Genomic DNA, 15726 nt, shown 5'->3' with positions numbered 1-15726 from the left:
AATCTTCAGTTCCTTTCAAGTACCTCAAGATTCTTTTGATTGCCATCATTTGATTTTCTCTAGGTTTAGTTGAGAATCTCACTACTATACCAACTACAAGATCAATATCAGGCCTTCTATGAACTACATACTGTAATTTTCCAATCATTGATCTATATAAAGTCTTATCTACCTCTTCTGATTCATCATCTCACTAGTACATTTGACCCCAATTTTTGACCAAAATTTTCGACCATCTATTAAAAATTTTTAGATTGGTCGAAATATGCAAGGAGAAATATCTTTTTAAAAAAATCCATGCCCGTGTTGGTCAAATTTTTGACCAACACGGGCTTCATATGTTAAATTTTTTTTAAAAGTGGGAAAAACTCATTGTTGCTGAGGACAAAAATGGAGGAAGGGTTTGACAGGCTGGAGGAGGCAAAGGCGAAGGTTTTTGAGAAAGGGGCATCTATGTATAGGGGGTGTGTGGAGACAAGTGTGGCAGTGGCAGTGTTAATGAAATCCTTGCAATCAATGTTGTCGTCTGCTAATGAGGAGGCTAAGTTAGGGCTGAAGATGAGAGTGGCAGCGTTGGTTAATGAGGATGGGGTGTTTTGATAATGTAGGATCTGTTAATTGCTGGTTTTGACATCACTAGTGCAACAATAGAATGGGCAATGGTAAAACTCATTCATAATCTAGATAAAATGGAAAAAGTCCAAGGGGAGTTAGAGAAGGTTGTAGGTCATAGTAGAAGAGTGGAGGAATCTGATATTGATCATCTACCTTACCTTCATGCAATGGTGAAAGAAGTGCTTCGATTGTATCCTCCTGGCCCTCTTTTGATCCCTCATAAAGCATCAAGATCTTGTGAAATAGGGGTTTTGTGATCCCCAAAGACACACAAGTATGGGTTAATGTGTGGGCGATTGCGAGGGATCCTGTTGTGTTGGAAGGAGCCTTCCAAATTTATGTGAGAGAGGTTTTTGGAGGGAGAGGGAGCTACTGTGGACTTTAAGGGACAAGATTTTGAGCTTATACCATTTGGAGTAGGGAGAAGAATATGCCTAGGGCTTCCTTTGGCTGATAAGATGCTTCATTTAATTTTGGCTTCGCTGGTTCACTCCTTCGACTGGAGTCTTCCTAATGGAATGAGCACAAAGGAACTAGACATGGACTATATATTTAGAGTGGTATTGTGGAAGAGTCAGAATTTGGAAGCAATCCCACTACACCTGCAACATCACTTGTATTAATTCTTCAATATTAAGGTAATTTCTTCAATACGTTGGATCACAAAGTCTAATATGATAATGTTGTTTAGAATGGAGGTGTCATAATAGATTTAGTAAGTTGACTGAATTTCCCTACAATAATTTTATTAGTGTTTAAGACTCTAAAGTATCAAGAAAAGTGACATCTATGTACACAACATAGTGAACGAGGGCTACCATTTCTTTCTTAGGTGTCACACCTCTGTATCAAGAGAGACATACCCATACAACGTAGACCCTTCCCGCACTCTACATGGCACTACTTTTGTGCATATCAATGAATTTGAATGCAATATTATAATAATTTTTGCATGCAACTTCTTACCATTATATACTTATTTTTGTTTAAATTAATATGATCATAAACGAGTTTGAAATTTTTATTAGAAAGACTTTGAGATTTTTATATGGTTTTTGTAATGTAATATGGGTCTTATTCAATGTTATACCACTTCTCTGAGTGTGTTTCATATTGTTTCAAGGAAATTCAAGGAAATTTGGATTTATTTGTAGCTACGGGTTCTTGTGCTTTGTCTTGATAATAAAACATGTAATTGGCACTGGATGGACATTCTAGATTATCTACTTTGAAACGTGAATCTGTTGACATATGGGGTGAAAACCTCTAATGTATCCTTGGCATGCACTGATAATAAATGGCATATTGTTATCTTGATGTCCAAGCCCACAAGTTATGTGGAGTAACAATGGTTGAATATTGAAGTCTCTGAGAGAACCTTGGAGACATTACAACTCATTTATTGGATCTTTATTACTAACTCCTACTTAAGATCCATGTGGAAGGGTTTGGGTTTATCACTAGTCCATAAATATTGTCATGCATAAATGTTAAAATGCTAGTATCATTACTATTAACGAAATATATTTCCACCAGGATTATAAAACTCTTTATAGAGTCATTTACCAAAAGCTCTCTATTAATAGGCTCTGAAAATAGTCTATTAATATAATTTAAAAATACTACATTTTCAATAATAAGCATTTATAACTGATATAGTACAAGGCTAAAAAATCCATATATTTAGATTCTTTTCTTTTTAACGCTGCTAACTCTTCAGAGCCCTTTATTCATCTAGCTCAATTGCAAATGTTTTTCTCTAGAACACAAACATTTACATGCTTTAATTCAATGGAGAGTGTTGTATGGGGGCGTTTCTGAATTTATTCAGGTCAATTGCAAATCAACAGCTCTGTGTCGGTCTCCAGCTGCAGCATCTATAGGAAAGATGGCTTTGATTTCATTCATGTCATCTACTATCAATTTTATCAAAAGAGAAGATATTATCATCTAGGTTCTTCATCTTGGTGGTTCCAGGAATGGGCACAACATCATTTCCCTGGTCTTGAACCCATGCAAGAGCAACCTGGCTTGGGCTGCACCCTTTTCTTAAACTGATCTTACTTAGGTTTAGTAATAGATCTTGGTTCCGCTCAAGATTCTCACCTTAAAACCTCGAATTCCCCTGTTTAACAGATCAATTATTATGATATGAAACAATCAACAATGAAAAAATCAAATCAAATTAATTTTCACCTTTATTGTCAGTCTTGTCATGTAGATTTTGTTTAGATTTTACTTTGTTGTTAAGTCTCAATGTTTGAACTCAACATCAGATCATCTTTAAAATGGTACAATTATTAAATGGAAAAAAAAAATCCTATCCTTTACCTTACAAAGTCATTATCTGTCACACTTTGAAGAAGTTTTCCTCTTCTGCTGAAGAAACCCATGCCTAAAGGACTGTATGGAACAATCCCAATCCCCAACTCCCTATGAATGGAATAAAATGAAATAAAATAAATATAAGTAAGCTTTTATTCCTTATCTAAGTTCAAATGGAACAAAGTTCAAAAAAAAATCTTATTAAAAACTTCAACTTTTGGTATATACTGTGAACCCAATTCACAAATATTTACTCTTAGTTCTCTGTAATCTATAAAGTAAACATTGAATCACTGACTGTTGAGGTATTATATCGTCACAATGTTTACCTAGAGGTGGGAATAATTTGGGCCTCAGAATCCCTACTCTAGAGAGACCATTCAAGCTGCACAACAGTGATTGGATGCACTGCATGGGCCCTACGGATTGTTGAAGCAGAGGCTTCAAACAAACCCACATATTTTATATTTCCCTCTTCTACCAACTTCTTTAGTTCACCCATCTGTATAAAAGGAAAATTGATTTACTTGTTATCAGATTTCTTATGTTTTGCTAGGCTTCGGTAAAGAGCCAGAGGGATACAATCTTGCTCTCCAAAGCCATACAACCTTGATTATTGGACTCATATTTTCTAGTGAAATTAGAGGTTTGAAATTTTGATTTTGTTGTTTCTGAGACGAATTCATTTACTCATGTTACATTAGCTTCATAAGAACTCATCTCTCATGACAATAAGTTGGAGTAGTATTGCACTTAGTGACCTTCTAGAAAGGCTTAATGCTTCACCTTATTAGCATCATCTAAATGTAATGAGTACTATGTTTTCCATTCATTCTTATGAAAAATTAGTTCTTGTGAACCACTATTAAAATAACTTGTGTCAATATGTTTCACTAGAAAACCACACAATTGAATCCTTGTAGTAAAATCACAATTTGACTTGCTGTAGAAAATATTTCATACTTATCAATCTCAAGAATTGATATGTAAAATATATTTCTCACATCAAATCAAATTCAAGATTCAACTATGTAGTTTTTGGAGAAAAACCAATGCCCAAAATTTTATAAATAAGATTAAAATAAAAAACCTATCACAGTAGTACAGATTTTGAATCGTAAAACTTACAGCGCCATGACAAAATAGTATTTTGGTGCAAGGTTAAGGGTTTAGAATCCAAAGACTTATAGCAGCTTCTATGGGTATAGTAATATCCACCCTATGCTGGTAATAAAGATCAATATAGTCTATATCAAGCCTCTTGAGGCTTGCTTCACAGGCAGCCCTGACATATGCAGGATCTCCCTTCACACCAAATTCTCCATTACTCCAAGTCAATCCAAACTTAGTTACAATATGCACCTTCTCTCTGATACCTTTCAGAGCCTATTTAGGAAGGAACAATAAAAGCATTATGCATGGTGTTAGAACAATCAAACTCAGAGAATTAATAGATTAAGAAATGGAAACAGTACGAGCTAGAAACAAGATGTGCATCTTTTGATCAATCAATGGTTTTAACAAATGCATCTTTTGAGTAATATTGATCACTTTTTAGTGATGGGTTATATAGTTTTCACCTATGTAAGGATTTGGTATAGTTGATGCTTTCCTAGCTCATAATTATGTTATAATGTTGAATTGCTTTTCAGAAGAGTCTTCTAGTGCAGGCTGGAAAAGAAACGTTAGAACTTAAGTATAAACACACAAGAGAGCTTGTTAGGTTTGTTTACATGAATGATCCAATGTTTTCCAAGATGACACAAAATAAAATAGCATGTATGGTAGAACCATTTTTTAAATTGTAAAGTGAAGCTTCTCGACACCTAACATATAGAAACTATTATCCAAATTTGCTCATCTACATCACCACTTATCAGTTACAGCAGTAATCTTAAACTATATCATAGCAGTAACTGGGAGCCAAGCATGCTCAGATCAACATGTATGGTAGTCACAATCAAACATGGATTTAAAGAATTTTTAAGGAAATGAAAGGATTTCATTTTATTCATGTTGCTTATCCAAGAACCTTGAATGGCACAAAGAAATCTTACTCCTTTTGTCATATATTCTATCTTGGCTATATTTATAAGATGTGTCTGTATAATCTTTTTTCTAACATGAGAAGTCATACAAAATATTTGGAAATACCTTCATCTCTGAGTTACAAGGCATAGAATCATGCTAAATTTCTTTAATCCACCTTAGGTTCAAATTTCTTGATTATGCTTTGCAAATATTGATACACTGTTATCCTCTTTTGTAAATCCAATTTGACATTAATTGATTGGTAGTTGCTCTGTATTATGCATTAATGGTAGTCCATGTTCGGAGAATGTAATCCCATCTTTGTTATATGAATAGAGTTCACATAAGAGATGTTGTTATGGTTTTTATAAAGCAGGTTAATAGCTCTTTCTTCTAAATTCTTTCTTATAAATTGACATTTGGATATGGTGATCGTAATAAAGGGTCTATATTGGTCAATATGATTATGTTGGAACAGACAAGCAAAGGAAGTAATCAAAGAAATTAAGAAACGCATTGCCAATAAGAATCCTAAGATCCAAATTCTTTCTCTGACGGTTAGTATTGAATAATATTATAAATTTCTATATACATTTTGATTTATTTTAAGTTATCATTACTAAGATATTTGGTTGAATTTTGAGTGCAAAAAATTTACTATAGTAAGAATTCATTTATGATTGACTTTGATGGATAACTTTGATTTAATATTTGCCTAGTTATTTTTGCAGCTATTAGAGACACTTAGAAAAAATTGTGGTGATACTGTTCACTTGCAAAGGATGAAGCAGCCTGCCTTTTGAGGGGCAAAAAGACTACCAAGATGCTCCTCCTCAGGTTCAAGGATGCCCGTGCCAGAAACAAGACTATCAACTCTAATTCAAGTCCCAATTTTCTCTCTGATTCTAAGCCAAATTTTCTCAAGAATCATTTCATATAGTCAAAAGTCAAGCTGGGAACATAGTACCTCAGCTCTAATGCCCATGTCCAAAATGCTGAACTTACCTTCAGAGAAGTGTTCTTGCATTGGAAGTAGGATTTCCAGCTTGACAAACGTGCACATTACTCCAAGTAAGTCCATGGGTTAGGGGAATTTTGAAGGTAAAGACAATGACTCAACTGTGGAGATGATATGCAAAACCTTAGTTTGAATGTGAGATGGACAAACAGATTCCCCTTTTGTCTGCCCTATGGAACTATTGTCAATTATCAACCATACAAATCTTTTTATCTCTTAGTTGCTACCTTTTAGAAGGAATTCAACTTAGGTAATGAATGTCACTGAGTTTGAATGTGAGATGAGACACATACTCGTGTACTATTAGGAATATCCATTCATGTGGAGCTCACATGACTTTTCAACAATGTGCCAATTTATTTCTCATTGTTGCTTTACAATAAAATTGGAGTAGCTCTATGCTTTACAGTCTGCATTCTTAAAACAAACTTATGTAATGTGGTAAAAAACATTTGTGCTAGTTTTCTATTAATTATTTAATGAAAATGCTAGGAATGGTTTTTTCCTTCTGTAAGGTTGATTGATCATGATGCATCTTAATTTATCTAACAAGACACAAATTAAATACTGAGGAAAAGCTAATGTTCAATTTATTCATGTTCTTTGTAATTAGGATACAATGGCCAGGTGACCAGTTGATCCAGAGGAGGAGTTGAGGTTGATGTCTCAGGAAGTATGTGGTTATGTGGAAGCTATTCTGAATAGTCTTGCTGCAAATGTACCCAAAGTAAGAACCTTAGAACATCCTTGCATTAAAGCGCTATATAAATAGGCATTCTTCTGTATGGTTCTCATGAGTATTAACTTGTCCTTCAATGATTGATAGGTTGTGGTGCTCTGCCAAGTTGAGAAAGCCAAAGAGGAAATGCTGACTCAACTTTATAGCTCTGTTAGCTGAAGGTTAATTACATGTGGCTAATATGGCCATGGTACTAGTTATATTTGTTTTCTATGTTCCTCATATATTATTTTTCAATTCTACTTCAAACAGCTCTCAAAGTACAGCAAAGATTGAAGAACTTCTCCAAGAAGATCAAATGCAAAAAGGAAACGTGAGAGATTCAAAAAATAGGCATCTTTATTGTCAAGACTTACTCATCAATTAAGTATTTATGATGTTTGAGCAACAAGTGATAATTTTTCTTCAAATGGAGGTACTTGATATATTAGTTTTTTTTAAGTGAAATGTTTCTTTTCATAGTAATAAGTTAATAGTTTTAATAGAGTATAATTTATCATATGTTTCAGCCCCATCGTCATCCCTTGTGCCCTCCTAACATGGTTTCCATGATATACTAGAATATTTTTTGAATCACTAGAACATGATATTAGATCTTACTAGGCTCCCATGTCAAATGATTTTCTTTTGGATGAGGCTACTACTAGTTTTGAGGCTATTGTGATATGTAATGATATAACCAAAGATAATAAGAAGACTTCTATCATTTTTAGTAACTCTCATCCTTAGACATTTGATGTGTGACAGATAAGGGTAGGTTGGTTGGGGTTGAATGTCATGAAATCTGATCTAAAGTACTTTGATTATAGTTCCAAGGATGTTTGTGGGGTTCTTGTTTAGCACCCTAGGATAGAGAGGGAAGTTATTGATTACTCTGATTTTTCTACACTAACAATACTGAAGCCTCCTAGGGAATTTGGGGTGGATATCATCTTTGGGTCTTCTCAAAGATTTGGTGTCCCCCTGGACTATGGGGGCCCATCATTTATATTGCTTGGTTACATCTTAAGAGTAAAAATGAATGATGCTTGGTAGGATTATTGGAGTTAATGTGGATTCCCATAGGAATCCTGTGCTAAGGATGGAAATGTAGACAAGGGAGAAACACATCAGGCAAGATAATGCCACTAGAAATATCCACATGATACAAGCATTAATTACAATATATCTTCTATGTATGCAATCTATCATGGTCTAGCAGGATTGAAAAAAATGTAGAATGTGTACATGGTTTGGCGGGAGCATTTATTAGTGGATTAAAGAAATTAGGCACTATTAATGTTGAGGATGCTCCATTCCTTGATATTGTAAAGGTTATATGCTTATCGTTAAGCAAGGGGAGATGGGCATCAAAACTTCTATCATTACTGTCTCAACTCATAGAATGAATCTTGCAAGTGCTACAATGTGTGGAATGAAAATTGTTGTTGTTTGAACTGTTGCTAAAGAAAATGAAGGATGTAGAGGAAAATAAGGAAACCTTGTAGCACTTATGATTACCTATCCTTCAATGCTTGGTGTGTATGAGGAGGGTATTAAATAAGATATGTTAAATCATTCATGACAATGATAGTCAAGTGTACATGGATGGTGCAAACATGAATGTGCAGGTTGGACTAACTAGCTCGAGTTGAATTGGAGTGGATCTATGCCATCTCAATCTTTAGAAGACATTCTACATTCTACACTCTAGTATGGGGCCTATATGAGTAAAGAAGCATTTGGCACCAATTTTACCATCACAACCTCTGGTACCAATAAATGGAATTACTACTCCTGAAGGGAATCCACAACCACTTGATATGATATCAACAACACCATGGGTCTCAACCATGATTCTACCAATATCAATAAAAAGGGAGATTACAAAAATTGAGAATGGGAAAATGGACATTAAACATACTAGTTTGATGGCAGATAATGTGTATAGAGAAAAAATTATAAATCCTTATGTTTTGGAATGACAAGCAGGGTAGATAGAGTTGAATGAAGGCTCTGACAGGAATAAAAAGAAACACAAGGCAATCAATAGTTGTAGATAGTTCAAGAATTGACTTATTCCTAATATAGAAAATAGTGCAAAACTTAAAGAGAGATTAACATTTATCAAGTGGATTTGATCATCTCAGGGTCAGATAAACTTCTATTAGTCAGGAATAAAATAGAAGATACAACTCCATTGTAAAATAAACAATTTGTAAGACAATATTATCAGACCCCAATTCTTGAGTAAATTAGGAACCAAATGCTGACAAAATATCCTCAAAACCCTATTCAAGAGAAAATTTTGACTAACAACCATTGATATGATCCCACAACTTAATTTTGGAGTTACCTATAGATATTTCAAATGCACTGTCAGGGGAGCTTCCACAAATTAGAGTGGATAGTCCATTTCATGTCTGTCCGTTTCTTTTATTGGAAAATATCTAGAATCATAGAATGACTTGTCTGTCTTGGGTTTAACTGTAGCACTAATTATATTTTTATTAAAAAAATAATTTTTTCTTTCAAATGATTTCATCCCTTTGACTTGAAGAAAATAATAGCCTAGTTCCAAACACTACATGGTTTTCTTAGCCTTTGATGAGTAGTTGCTGATGCACAATGAATTATGGAAAACAGATGTCTGACACTAACCACAATTTCATTCTGAAAAGTGAAAATTATTAGTTGGGCCTGTATAATAAAGTTTCTTGTCTATTCATTTACTCTTTTATTTTTGATTAATAACTTACTCATTAAAAATTATGCAGATCTTTCACCTCCACATTTTAGCCCTCTTGTGATCTGTGTCTTGCAAAAGTGCCTTTGAGTTGTCGAGTCAAGTTCCAAAAGTTAGAAGCTTGCCCACCGGACAATGATTTCATTCTATGTGGCCAGTGTGATGAGCTTTCTTTTGCAGGCTCGAGTGTGTATCTGTTCTTCCTCATATAGTTCATTCTGAGTTTGAAGTCAGATCCTTATGTTGACAAGTGGATATTTCCTCTCACAGGCTAATTCAAGGTCATTATCTTTTGCAATTGTGACTACTTTGCTTCCAAAAATCAATCAAGTATATCAATCTGATCATGGTTTAGAAGATTTTCTTTGTGAATGGAGTCCATTAAGAAGTTTGCTTCATTTTTCCCAAGGCATATTATCCAAAGAGCAAGTGAGATCCAGTTTGGAATCAATAGATACTCACTTTTTGGGAAAAGGCAATCCTAATGTTCAACGATCTCTTTCCCAAGTGCTGTCACTTGTAGACAATACAGATTGTGAGAGGAAATCTGGTGTAGCAATTGCATTTGCATCCTCCACAGTATCTGCAATGCCAGAGGAAATAGTGGAAAACTTTCCTTCCCTTGTTACATTATGCCATTAAGTGTTTGGAAAGAACTTTTTTGTCTTGTTGGCTTTGTTGTGTGCGCACAAAGATCTTTTTGGTAGAATTTCTGAGGCTTGGGATGATTATTTCTTATTGAGTCTGAAGCTTGCCAGATATTTTTATCAGACAAGTAGAGATAATGGTAATCTCCAAGTACATCATGTTGATAAGCAAGACTCTTCTTTGGATGATGGGTTCAAATTTTATCAAATTTTATCAAATTTTATTAAATTTAGAGAAATAGATCAAGACTTTCTCTAGATATTATTTAATCATTTGTGCTTGGTGAATGCATTTTATGCCCAGCCTAAAATTAAAATGGAATTTATCCTTGGCTTAGACTGTGCGAGTTTTCCTTTTTCACATATATGCCAAAATGAATTTTTTTCGTTAATTGTAATTTTAATTCTATGAAACTCCTCTTCTTTTCCCTTCAAGATCTCGTGTCTTACTATCTAATGTTTTTAAATAGTGGGCATATTCTTATGTATCTTTCCTATGTTTGTGGCAGCAGTAACACTATAAACAGAAAAATTGTCATTGATTTTGGAGCTGTAGTTTTAATTTAGACTTGCAGAACCTCTTCATCTAGAAGTAGAACATCCCTGATCCAAACTTGGCAGAAAGTGTACGTTTCATTTTATACGTGTTCTAGAAGGTTACTTTTCAAACAATTTTATCTCAAGTTGCACTTTTCTTAATGGATAGAATGCACTATGAACCTTTTAAATTGGTTGTTTCATGAATCTTGATTTTGTTTTAAAATAGGATAACAATTTAGTGGATGTCTTGTTTGAGATTAAAATGGTGGGTATATGTTTAATCTAGTTCTGTACTGTATTGCCTACCAGCTTTCTTCAGCACACTGAAAAAGTTCTTTAAATGGCATTCTCTACTTTTTGTTTTCTACATGTTTTGAGTTTTTTGTTTTTGGTGAATTGTTGTGAAAGGAGATTCCTCCCATTATATTGAAAGAAAGTAATTTGATTACAATGACTTCCTATAATTTGGCTAAGATCATGATGCGAATGCCTTGAGTGATGTCTTGCAGTCTTTTGATCTGATCAGGAGAAAATAGATTTCATTGAAGTTTATAAAATAAGCATATGTTTGCATGTTATTCGTTGTCATTCTTTTCATTAGAGTGATGCATGAATCATGTCTTCGCTCTTGCTTGCTGTTGAAATGCATCCTCAACCAGGCCTCCTTTTGAATCTCTTCTCAAACCATCAAGTGTCGTCAATGCCACAAACCTATAGACTCGATTCACTGTGTTGTTGATCACTCTTCTACCACATTCAAATTTGTTGAGTGATTTGTATTTTGTTTAGTAGATGTATTCCTATTTTAAGCTGTAGAAAATGAATTAGAAATAGACTTGGTGAGCATACTTCAATTGTCAGCTTGGCGAGCTGACTTGGGGAGCTGGCCTAGCAATCTAACATGGTGAGTGGGCTTAAAGTGGCAACTTGGTGGGGCAAGTTGGCGAGCCGACTTAGCGAGGCCACTTAGATACACGACATGGCGAGCTGACTTGGTGAGCAAGCTCGATGAGCGGACCTAAAGACTGACCTTGATGAGGCGCTTTGGTGGGGTGACTTGATGACCGAACTCAAAGATTCAACTTAGCGAGCATACTTGCACTAGTGCATTTGGGTTCATTTTTTGACCTTCACTGATCAAATTTTTGACCCAATTTTTGACCAAATTTGACCAACCCATTGGTCAAAATTTATCTAGTCAAAATTTTGACCAACTCACTTGTACATGATTTGTCTCAATCATATAACTAATTATATATTTTTCATATTAGTTACTGTCAGTTTTTTTCAGGCATTCTATAAAATAGTTCACATGGCTTGCGTATGATATGACATTTTGCATGCATCCTGCACTCTCTCTCATCCGGCTAATGATGGATTACATAGAGTGATCTGAAACCATGATGGTAAAAAACACACAATCAAATCCAAAATGAACTTGCACTACAAATGGATTGTGGAAATCTAATATTGGTAAAATTGCATGCATGTCTACTAGGACAATCACAACTTAAACATATATTTGTCCTAGTAGACATGCATGCAAAATTCACAATATCAGATTTCCACAATCCATTTGTAATGCAAGTTCATTTTGGATTTGATTGTGTCTATTTTTTAGCATCATGGTTTCAGATCACTCTCCGTAATCCATCATTTCCCGGATGAGAGAGTGCAGGATGCATGCAAAATGTCATATCATATGCAAGGCATGTGACTGTTTTATAGAATGCCTGAAAAAAAATTTACACCTACCTGTTGGTAGAAATTTCTACCTTCATTGGTCAAAATTTCTACCCTCATTGGTCAAAATTTCTACCTTCATTGGTCAAAATTTTTGACCTTCATTGGTCAAAATTTCTACCTTTATTGGTCAAACTTTTTGACCTTCATTGGTCAAAATTTCTACCTTCATTGGTCAAAATTTTTGACCTTCATTGGTCAAAATTTCTACCTTTATTGGTCAAAATTTTTGACCTTCATTGGTTGAAATTTTTGACCTTCATTGGTTGAAATTTCTACCTTTATTGGTCGAAATTTTCGACCTTCATTGGTCGAAATTTTGACCAATTCCTGGCAGAATTTGCACCATGGCTATGGAGGTTTTTTGACCAATGTATTGGTCGAAATTTCAACCAACCAAAAGGTTGGTCGAAATTTCGACCAGAAAAATTCCAACCAATGGGTTGGTTGAAGTTTGTTGAAGTTTGGTCAAAATTTGGGTCGAATTTTTGACCAATAATGGTTGAAAAATGGTCTCAAATGTACTAGTGTCTTTAGTAAGCTTTAGTCTAGTACACATGGGAGTTCCAACTGGTTTACAATCTTCCATACCAAAATTCTTGAGTATCTCCTTGATATACTTAGACTAAGTAATGTAGAAACCATTCTTTCTCTACTATATCTGAAGACCAACAAAGAACTTAATCTCACCAAACATAGACATTTCAAATTCTTTGTTCATTTTCTCTAAAAATTCTTTGCAATGATCATCATTTCCTATAAACAAAGTGTCATCCACAAATATTTTTGCCAAAACAATCTTGTTATCTAGTATTTCCTTGATGTACAAACTACTATTATCATTAATTCTTTGGAAACCAATCTGAATAAGGTAGTTATGAAATCTTTCATACCATGCTCTAGGATCTTTTTTTAGACCATACAATGCTTTGTGTAATTTGCAGACCATGTCCCTTCTATTTGGATCAACAAAACATTCAAGTTGTTCAATGTAGACTTCTTCATCAAGAATACCATTAAGAAATGCAAATATGACATCCATCTAATACACTTTAAATCTTTTAGGTGTTGCATATGCAAGTAAGGTCCTAACACTTTCCAATCTTGCAATAGGAGCAAAAGTCTCACCATAATCTATTCCCTCGTCATGAGAATATCCTTTACATACCAATCTAGCTTTGTTTCTTGATACCTTACCATCTTCATTCAACTTATTCTTGAATACCCATTTTGTTCCAATCACATTTTTATCTTTAGGCCTAGGTGCAAGAGTCCAAGTTTTGGTTTTTTCTATTTTCTCCATCTCTTCATTCATAAGCTCAATCCAACTTTCATTTTCCAATGCATCTTTGACATTTCTAGGTTCAAAATCAGCAAGTAAACAAGTACCTTTTAGCTTACTTCTTGTCATAGTACCTTCTTATTTATCTCCAATAATTTTATCTGGTACATGATGTCTCCTGACATACTTGGCCAATAGAGGTTCTTTTCCTTTTGACTGAGTTCCACTATCTTCATTTTGAGTTTCAACTTCTAGCTTTGGTTGTTCTATCTGTAGCTCAGGTCCTTCAAATTTGGTAGCTATTGGCTCGGTAGCTTCAGACTGAGACTTAGTTTGAACTTCTTGCAAATCAGTGACTGAAGACTTGGGAGTTGTAGTCTCCTAATTGATAGATGTGTCTAGCAATGTATTAGGTGCTATGTAAACAAATCTCATATAGTCTTCTAGTTCCTTTTTTCTTTCTTCCTCAATTCTTTCTACAAACTCATCAACTTTCACATGTGCACTTTCAATGATTTTATGAGTAGATAGATTCAAACATATATATGCCTTACTTTTGTAAGAATATCCTAAGAATATACCTTCATCACCTTTCACATAAAATTTTCCTTTTCTAGATTCTTTCAAGATATAACATTTACTTCCAAATACTTTCAAGTAACTTACATTGGGTTTATAACCATACCATAGCTCATAGGGAGTTTTAAATGAGTCCTTCTTTAACTATACTCAGTTTAGGGTATGAATTGCAGTGTTGATAGCTTCCCTCTGATATTTGATAGCAATTTTCTTTTCAATCATTAGGGTCCTTACATAATCCATGATAGATATGTTCCTCCTTTTAGCTTTTCCATTCTACTAAGGAGTTCCAAGAGCTGATACCTATCTTTTGATTCCTCTTTCAATGCAAAAGTTATTCAATTCAATGGAGATGAATTCACCAACTCTATCTGATCTCAAGCATTTCAATATTTTCCCTATTTCCTTTTCTACTCTTGCCAAATACCATTTGAACTTCTCAAATGCTTCTAACTTCTCTCTCAGATACATAACACTCATCATTCTTGAATAGTCATCAACAAAAAGAATAAAGAACTTTTCTCTAGTATAGCTCTCAATTCCAATAGGTCCACACAAATTACTATACACAATTTCCAAAATATCTTTAGACTGATAGTTTTTACTTTTAAAGCTAGTATTTTCCATTTTACCAATATAACAATTCTTGCGTAGACCAACATCAGGTTTCTTCAAACTAGGAATGCCTCTTACTTTCCTAAATTTGCTTATTTTTACCATGTTATCAAAGTTTACATGACATAACCTTCTGTGCCATAACCAACTTTCTTCAACTTGAGCAATACAACATGAACACTCACCAAGATCAAGATAAAAACAAGTTACTTTTTGTTTGTTTTCCTGATCCAATCAGTTTTTCTTTGTCATCTAGCAGTTTTTCCTTGCCATGCATGAATTCTACCTTGAATCCAATATTGATTAGCCATGCCATACTCAAAAAATTATATTTTAGTCCTTCAACCCAATAGGCATTATCACATACAAGTACTTTCGTTAATGAGATTCATCCTCTTCCTTTTATGCAACAAGCTTCATTTTTTCCAAACCTTACACTACCACCATCATAGTCTTCAGGAGTGTTCAAAATTTATTTTGTCACTAGTCATATGATGTGAACATCCACTGTCTATGATCCATGTATCATTTTTGCTCACATTAGAGATAAGTGTTACTTTATCTTCTTCATCATTATTAGATTCATCTTTCATAGCAATGTAAACTATTTCATCTTCACTATTATCAGAATCTTTAGAGTCCTTAGCCATAAAACATGTTTTCTTACCTTTATCCTTGAATGATTTGAAATTTTTCTTGCCATCGCACTTGTGACCTTTCTTTTCATCCTTGCTTTTCTTGTTTGGGCACCTAGCTATAATATGACCAATTTATTCACATGAAAAATAGATTAAGGGAACTTTACCTTTGTATTTTCCTCTACCTCTATAATATTTCTTTGCAAGTAGAGCTTCAACAACTTCAAGA

General features: G+C 34.2%; 1 pseudogene; it reads right to left on the bottom strand.

Annotated features, from left to right (window-relative positions):
• Positions 1-2403: 2403 nt before the first annotated feature.
• The window catches only part of LOC149571144 (putative aldo-keto reductase 2), a 30406-nt pseudogene continuing 17083 nt past the window's right edge, over positions 2404-15726 (bottom strand).

This window comes from Cupressus sempervirens, chromosome 2 (assembly GCF_028749045.1).
Source record: "Cupressus sempervirens isolate cs-2001-9-10 chromosome 2, ASM2874904v1, whole genome shotgun sequence".
Lineage (NCBI taxonomy): Eukaryota > Viridiplantae > Streptophyta > Pinopsida > Cupressales > Cupressaceae > Cupressus > Cupressus sempervirens.
This window is presented reverse-complemented; position numbering and strand designations above follow the sequence as displayed.